This window comes from Phascolarctos cinereus, unplaced genomic scaffold (assembly GCF_003287225.1).
Source record: "Phascolarctos cinereus isolate Bilbo 61053 unplaced genomic scaffold, phaCin_HiC Scaffold_5;HRSCAF=322, whole genome shotgun sequence".
NCBI lineage: Eukaryota > Metazoa > Chordata > Mammalia > Diprotodontia > Phascolarctidae > Phascolarctos > Phascolarctos cinereus.
The window spans coordinates 35,693,642-35,700,910 of NW_027555958.1; positions in this window are offsets into that span (position 1 = coordinate 35,693,642).

Consider the following 7,269-nt stretch of genomic DNA (forward strand, 5'->3'; position numbering starts at 1 on the left):
GCAAGTACCCCTTTCCAAAAGGTAGTCCCCAGACCCAGATCCTTGGGTGGTCATACCTACTACACAACCCAGTTGCAATTATCCCCTTAATTCTGAGTCCTCCAGCTCACTGGAGACCCAATGAAAAAGCAACAGCTTTCTAATCACATAATAAAACCCAAGTTATATTTGTATAGCCCTTAAAAACAATTTTCAAATCTATTATCTAATTTAAACCTCATTATAATAATGTGGAGGACAAATGTTATGGTCTCCCTTTTACAGAGGAGGAAACTGAGGCAAACAGGTTTAAGTGGCTTTCCCTGGGTCACACATCTAGTAAGTATCTGAGGCCAGATTTGAACACTGGAAAATGAGTCTTCCTGACTCTAGGCATGGTGCTCTATGCACTATAGCGACACCTAGCTGTCCATTTTGTAACCACATGCTGTATTAAATGCCAGGTGCTGTTCTGCTGAGGAAGTGCCAATCTATATCGATAGAGGAAGTTTCCTAAGAACTGCCTACTTGTATGAAACCACAAATTTGGTATATGGACATATATGCATGTCTGTATGTATTTATGCACATCCAAATATACGTGTGTGTATGTATATCAAATGTGCACACAGCTATACATACACATGTGTGGGTGTGATACAGAGAGAGACCCAAGCACATGTGTGATACATTTTAGAAAATTTTCATCAAAAATGGTTAAACTAAAAATGTGCAAGAGTTAAAAAAGTAAACTCCATTTATCTAGAAAATTCCCATATGTGAAATAGCTCCCGCCCCAGGAGACCTGATTGCATTGCACTGATGGGCTTTCCAGAAGCCTGGCTCTAAAAATCCAGAGTTCTACTTCATATTACTTTAAGTCACCATCTTGTGAATGCAGGGGTTTGGGGAGAAAGGCAGGGCTCTGGGCCTCATGGGAAGGGGGAATTGCCAAGAAAAACATTTTCATGAAGCCCATGTATAGGGCATGTTTCCCTGGCATTGGCCCTGCTGATCCATAGGGTTTGCCTTCAGTGCTAAGCCAGCTCTGAGGTGGATTAATTTACTTAAATAAATTGGTCCCCTGAAGTTGAGAATATTATTTTGGGATGAGAAGAGTTAGCAGCAGAAGGTAGGCAGAGACCCAAACCCTGAGAAGCAGATTAGAACAAGGGTCTCAAAACTTTTTCTTGCCAGGGCAGCTAGGTGGTGCAGTGGGTAGAGCACTGGCCCTGGAGTCAGGAGGAGCTGGGTTCAAATCTGGCCTCAGACACATAACCCTTGCTACCTGTGTGACCCTGGGCAAGTCACTTAACCCCATTGCCAAGAAAGAAAAACTTTTTATTGCCCAACTCTCTCAACAAAAAATGTCTGAGTATGTAACTCCAATGTATGTGTGGTTATTTATAAATCATAATACATCTACCACTTTGTCAATGTATTAGCTACATTAGAAAACATTGCCAAAAAGAATGTTAAAACATAAAAAAGAAATTTTTAAAAGATGAGATAAAAATACAAGCCATATCTCCAGATGTATTTGATTTATTAACAATAGAGAAACAATCTTTTTTGTTCTCTTTAAAAATAGTATTCATAGTAATATTTAAAATTGACAGCAATGTGATTGAATATGCTTCATTATCATTTCTAAATCCCTGTGGACAAGACAGACATGTAAACAATGATTGTTGCTTATTAAGTCATTCTGATCCATGTAGCTAGCCAAAGAAAGTGAATGTCCTGTTTTAGATGACTTTTTAATTGAAAGAGACAATGAATTACCAGATCCTATCAGTCAATGAACACAACAGTTTTTCAGGAGGATTCCTGTTTCTTGAGGTATGGACATTCCCTATACAGAATTTAGGAGCAATACACCAAACTGAATTGCCACTGTGTGACCCTGGGCAAGTCACTTCACTCTGTTTGCCTCAGTTTCTTCACCTGTCAAATGACCTGGAGAAGGAAATGGCAAACCACTCCTGTATCTTGGTCACGGAGGGTCAGACACAAGTACACAGCAAGTGCAGTTTGAGGATTGCTAGGTGGACCGTTTCTAGTATATGTGAGTAGTGCAATTTCAAGGCTCCTAATTGTAATCTTTTATTTCTTCAGAAGTAAAATTTACTTCTTCACTTCTTGGATGAAGAGCATTCTAACTATGAACAGCAATCCGATACAATATGTCACCTTCTAAGAAGACTTTTGCTATGTAGTTGCATCTGTGTTTCTGTTTCAGTTGGTACTTTCCTATTGGGTCTAATTTTCACAGCTAAACTGTTTAGATCTTTGCAACAAGGCAGCACAAAGCAATGCTTTCAAGTGGGCCTTCTTCCTTTCTAATTATCTAGGTGAATTCTACTTAGACCTATGGCCCTACCCAATCCTTTGGCTGCAATGAAAGCAGTCTCCCTAATAAGAACAATTGACCTTATGGTGGAACCAAAGGGACGTGTTGCCAGAGCTATATAGGTTCATATGGGTTTTCTTCTTAGATTATTAGATCCTGTAGAAATATTTTAGAGTCAACTGCTACAAATTGGCGCCTTAGAGGTGAACCTGTTGCTATGTGTGTGTGTGTGTGTGTGTGTGTGTGTGTGTGTGTATACATATGTGGAATGTGGCTTGATTTGTAAGCGACTAGTGGTCATTCTTGATGCTTTTAGCTAGGTTTTCAGCAAGGCACCAGGCCTTGGAGCTCTGTCTCAGTGGTCTTTGGGCAATGGGGTTCACCTTGGCGATAAACCCAAGACATCTACTGAGAAAGAAGCCTAAACTATAGTCTTCATTTGGCTAGTTTTCACAGCTGTTATTTGAAAATGCAGGAGGGGGTGGAGCATCTGGTGGTGCAGTAGATAAAGCTCTGGCCTTGGAATCAGGAGGATCTGAGCTCAAACTTAGCCTCAGACACTTGAAACTTACTGGCTGTGTGATCCTGGGCAAATCACTTAACCCTAGTTGCCTCACCAAAAAAAGCAAAAAAAAAAAAGTAAGAGGGGGAAATACTCATTAGAATGGACACACAGCAGGCTCTCATCTGAAGAATACAGGCTCAGAGACATAGCTAGGGTAGGGTCTTTCCCTAGAATACCAAGTTGGGGTGGGCTGGCACACTTTCTTCCAGGCTGTGTTTAACAGGAGTCATTGAATCACTAGGGTCCTATTTTTCTCCTGGGTCCCACCTTCAGCCTTCCAGGAATGCCTTATCCAATTGTGCTGTGTTCTGCCCCCTACTGGGGCATCTAGGTGGCCCAGTGAATAGAGTCAGGAAGACCTGAGTTCAAGTCCAACCTCAGATACTTTCTAGTTGTATGACCCTAGGCAAGTCACTCAACCTTGTTTGGCTAGTTTCCTCGTCTGTAGAATGAGCTACAGAAGGAACTGGCGAACTACTCCAGTGTCACTGCCAAAACCGTTGCCCCCTACTCCACTCAAGTTTGCTCTTGACCATTAGTAATAATACTTATAGCTAACATTTACATAGTGCTTACTATAAGCCAGACATTGTGCTAAGCACTTAACAGTTATTATCTTATTTGATCTTCATAACAACCTCGGGAGGTTGGTGGTTGTCTTTCATTCTTGAAGAGGCCCAAAATGACATCACTATGTTGGGCTCAAGCTCCAGTGGGTCCTGCAGTGGCTGATCAGACTAATATGAACTGGGAAGGCTCCACTGGGCACAGATAGTCCATATGAACATCTGGAGTACAGCTGTCTCTAAATGTGCCCATTTTGCAGATGAGGAAACTGAGGCAAACCAGAAGACCGTGACGTACCTACAGTCACACAGCTAAGTAGCTGAGGCCAGATTTAAACTCAGCTTCCTAACTTCAGACCTGGCACTCTATCCACTGTGCCACTAAAGTTCCTGGTTAGAGCTCTGTTTAGGATTGTTGAATTGAGAGCCGAAGGGAAACTTAGAGACCATTAATCCAATCCTTTCATTTTTATAAAGGAGGACATTGAAAATTAGAGAAGGAAAGTGCTTTGTCCAGTGTCCCAAGGATGGTAAATGACAGATCAAAGACTTTAACTCAGGTCTTCTGCCTCTTCATCTAGTACTTTTTCCAGGATTAAAAAATAATAATAATAATGAGACAGTGATGGTGGCTCCCATGGAGCTCAGAGGAGAAGCTAGAGAATGAGAAATGTCTATTGGTTTGAGGAACCAACATGCTGAGGGTCCCCTACCCTAAAATAAAGAAATCAATCAATGAATCTCTTAAACAGCCTCATAATCGCTCCCCAGCTTCCTCTCTCCCTTTCCAGAGCATCCTTAAGGCAGATACCCAAACATCTTTCTGAAGTAAAAGTCTCTCATGTCTCTTAAATTTCTTCCTGGGATAACATCTTCCCTCGTCAGCCTTGGGACTCCACTTCATCACTACCCTAAGCCTCTCACATTAGAGGGTGGGGCCATGAATCCCAGACCTCCATTTGAGGAGAGAGCTCAGCTCAGACCTCCAATTCCTCCCTCAGAGTGGTCTCTGATTGATTTTACACATCCCCTATCCCTCCCTTTTCAGTTTCCTTTTGTGTTTTATCTTCCCCCATTAAATTGTAAGTTCCTTGAAGGTGAGGGACTGTCTTTCTTTTTTCATATTTGTACCCGAGGACTTAGCACAGGGCCTGGCACATGGTAGGTGCTTAATAAATGTTTATTGATTGATCTACTAAAAAAAAACCAACCCTTCTATGTCTGTCTTTTGCCTCTAAGGCAAAAAATAAACTTCTCAATGTGGCAGTGAAGGCCCTTTACAACTGTAGTCCTTAAAGAGCAGGGTCCCCACCAACTGCTTTCTCTGCAATCAATATTAACTTCTTCCAAAGTGAAAATATACTTGTATAGAGGTAAATATGAGAAGAATGGAGAGGGACCTGGGCAATTCAGTATAGTTGGAAGCATTTGGGATTTCAAGTCAGGATCATGGAAGACCTTTCAAATCTAGTTTTCACCACTTACTAGCTGTGTGACCTTGGGTAAGTCACTTTTCCTTAGTTTCCTCATCTGTAAAATCAGGTGGTTGGACTCAATGACATCTAATGTCCCGTCCAGCCTTAAATCAAGGATCCTAGGATCACAGCTTGCTGGGAGGAGGATTCCCCACCCTGGGTCTCCCATCACTGCTCCTGGATGAGTGCCGGGGTGCAACATGGCCACCAGAGGATGCTCTTGCTTCAGAAGCACTGGACCTCCATCTTTCTGGTCCATGCATGGGCACAGGGCGAGTCCTGCCAAGATGGGAATTCTGCCAGTGTGGGCTGGTGCCAAAGCTACGGAAGAAAGGGGGGAAGCGCCCTACAAAAGCCCCAGTCTTGTCTTTTGGTCAAATGAGTCAGAGCAGAGGCAAACGCCAGAAGGCACTGACATAATGACTATGCCAGCTCAGAAATGGCAGGAGGGCAAGAAGGCCCAAGGCGGGGAGGGGGTGTCATGAAGCCCAGGGCCTCACCACCAAGGACTGCCTCTGCCAAGGGAGTGGTCCAGGCCAGAGCTTCCAGCTGTTCTCTGGGTGGCTCTGGAAGCCTAGTTAGGGAACATCTGGATCTCCTTGCCACTTTGGCAGGACCCACAGGAGAAATGGGGTCAAGTGTGTGTCCTAGTTCGCTGGTGAGATCAGAGGCCACTCAGGAGAGAGGGAAGACATCCAAAAACATTAGAGTGGCGCCTCTCTGAAAATAGATTTTCACCCACCAACCCGAGAGTAAAACCTCACCTGTTTGGGCACCACTAATTCAGGGTCAGGGTGGCAGTGGGGAGCCAGCAGGATTAGGCTGGAGGTTTAGCCACCTCTAGTATTCATCTTGGCAGCCACTTCCTGTGGGAAGGCTTTTCCTGGTCCATCTAGTTGTAATATCACACCCAGAATTAGTTTGTATTGAGTCCCTGGGTACCTAAGATGTAGAGCTGGAAACAACTTGGGAGGCCAGGTCCAACCCTCCCATTTTACGGATGGAGAAACTGAGGCCCAAAAAGGTTAAGGGTTACCCGCTTACGAAGTATCTGGGATAGGATCTGAATCCAGGTCTTCCTGACTCCAAAAGTCCAGGACACTACTCACTGTGCCATGTTGTCTCCTTTAGTAGACAGTAAACTACCTGAAGGCAAAACTGTTTCCTTTTTTGTCTTTGTAGCTCTAGTGTGGTACCTCAGAGAAAGTAGGCTCTTAATATATAACAGGATCATTGATTTAGAGCTGGAAGGGATCTTAAGGGGCTGTCTAGCTCAACTCCTTCATTTGACAGAGGAGGAAACTGAGGCACAAAAAGACTAAGTGATTATAGCTCTAGAGCTAGAAGGCACCTCAAAGGTCTTCACTTCACATATAAAGAAACTGAAGACTACAGCTGAGGAAACTGAGGCAGACAGACATTAAGTGACTTGCCCAAGGTCACACAACTAGTGAATGTCAGATTTGAACTCTGGTCTTCCTTACTGCAGACACAGCACTCTGCAACCTTGGCAGCCCCTAGCTACCTAGGGAGGCAGTGGCAGGGAGAGAAGGAAGACTTTTATTGGCTGAAAAAAAATTAAAATGTAATTTTAAAAAAATCTAAATAAACAAAGGTTGAACTAGACAGATTAGCTGTAAGGTCCCTCCAAGCTCTTAGCCTCAGATCCTGTAGACCTACCTCGTCCAACTCTTATGAAGAAACCTATATAAATGTGAGTTATTATGGTTCAGAATTTGTGATCTCTGGGCTGAGCCAAGTTTTCCTTTTATAGCTCCTTAAAATCCCTTTACTTTGGTGCTAATTTCTAGCCAGATTGCACTTTGTCTTCAAACCTGGTGTGGTGAACCGAGTATGAAAGACAGCTCCGAGTCAATGAATAGTATAAACAAGATATCTGGAGGAATGTTTAGGAGAACCACTTCTTTTAAACACTTCAGCAGGAATATTTGCATATCAGATGTTAATCACAAGTTACTTTCCTCTCCAGGAAATGAGGTCCCTTGACTGCACTCTAGACCCCAGCTTTAATTAGTCTCACCACTTTAAGCAATTAAGCTACATTTCTTTAAAACACACACACACATTCCACAATTCAGACTTTTCACTAACATAAGCAAGCCCTTTTATATGTAGGGAGATTTTTTTTCTTCCTTGGAGAAGCTACCATAGGGACACCTCCCACATCTACTTCTACCCCATCCCTCCCTCTCTGCAACTTTCAGGTTTGGGCTCTTTAGAAATTACCTCCTTCAAAAAAAAAACAAAGAAAGAAAGAAAGAGTCGAATCGCTATCACTTATTTTTACCTTCTTTTGAATTTTGTTTCATC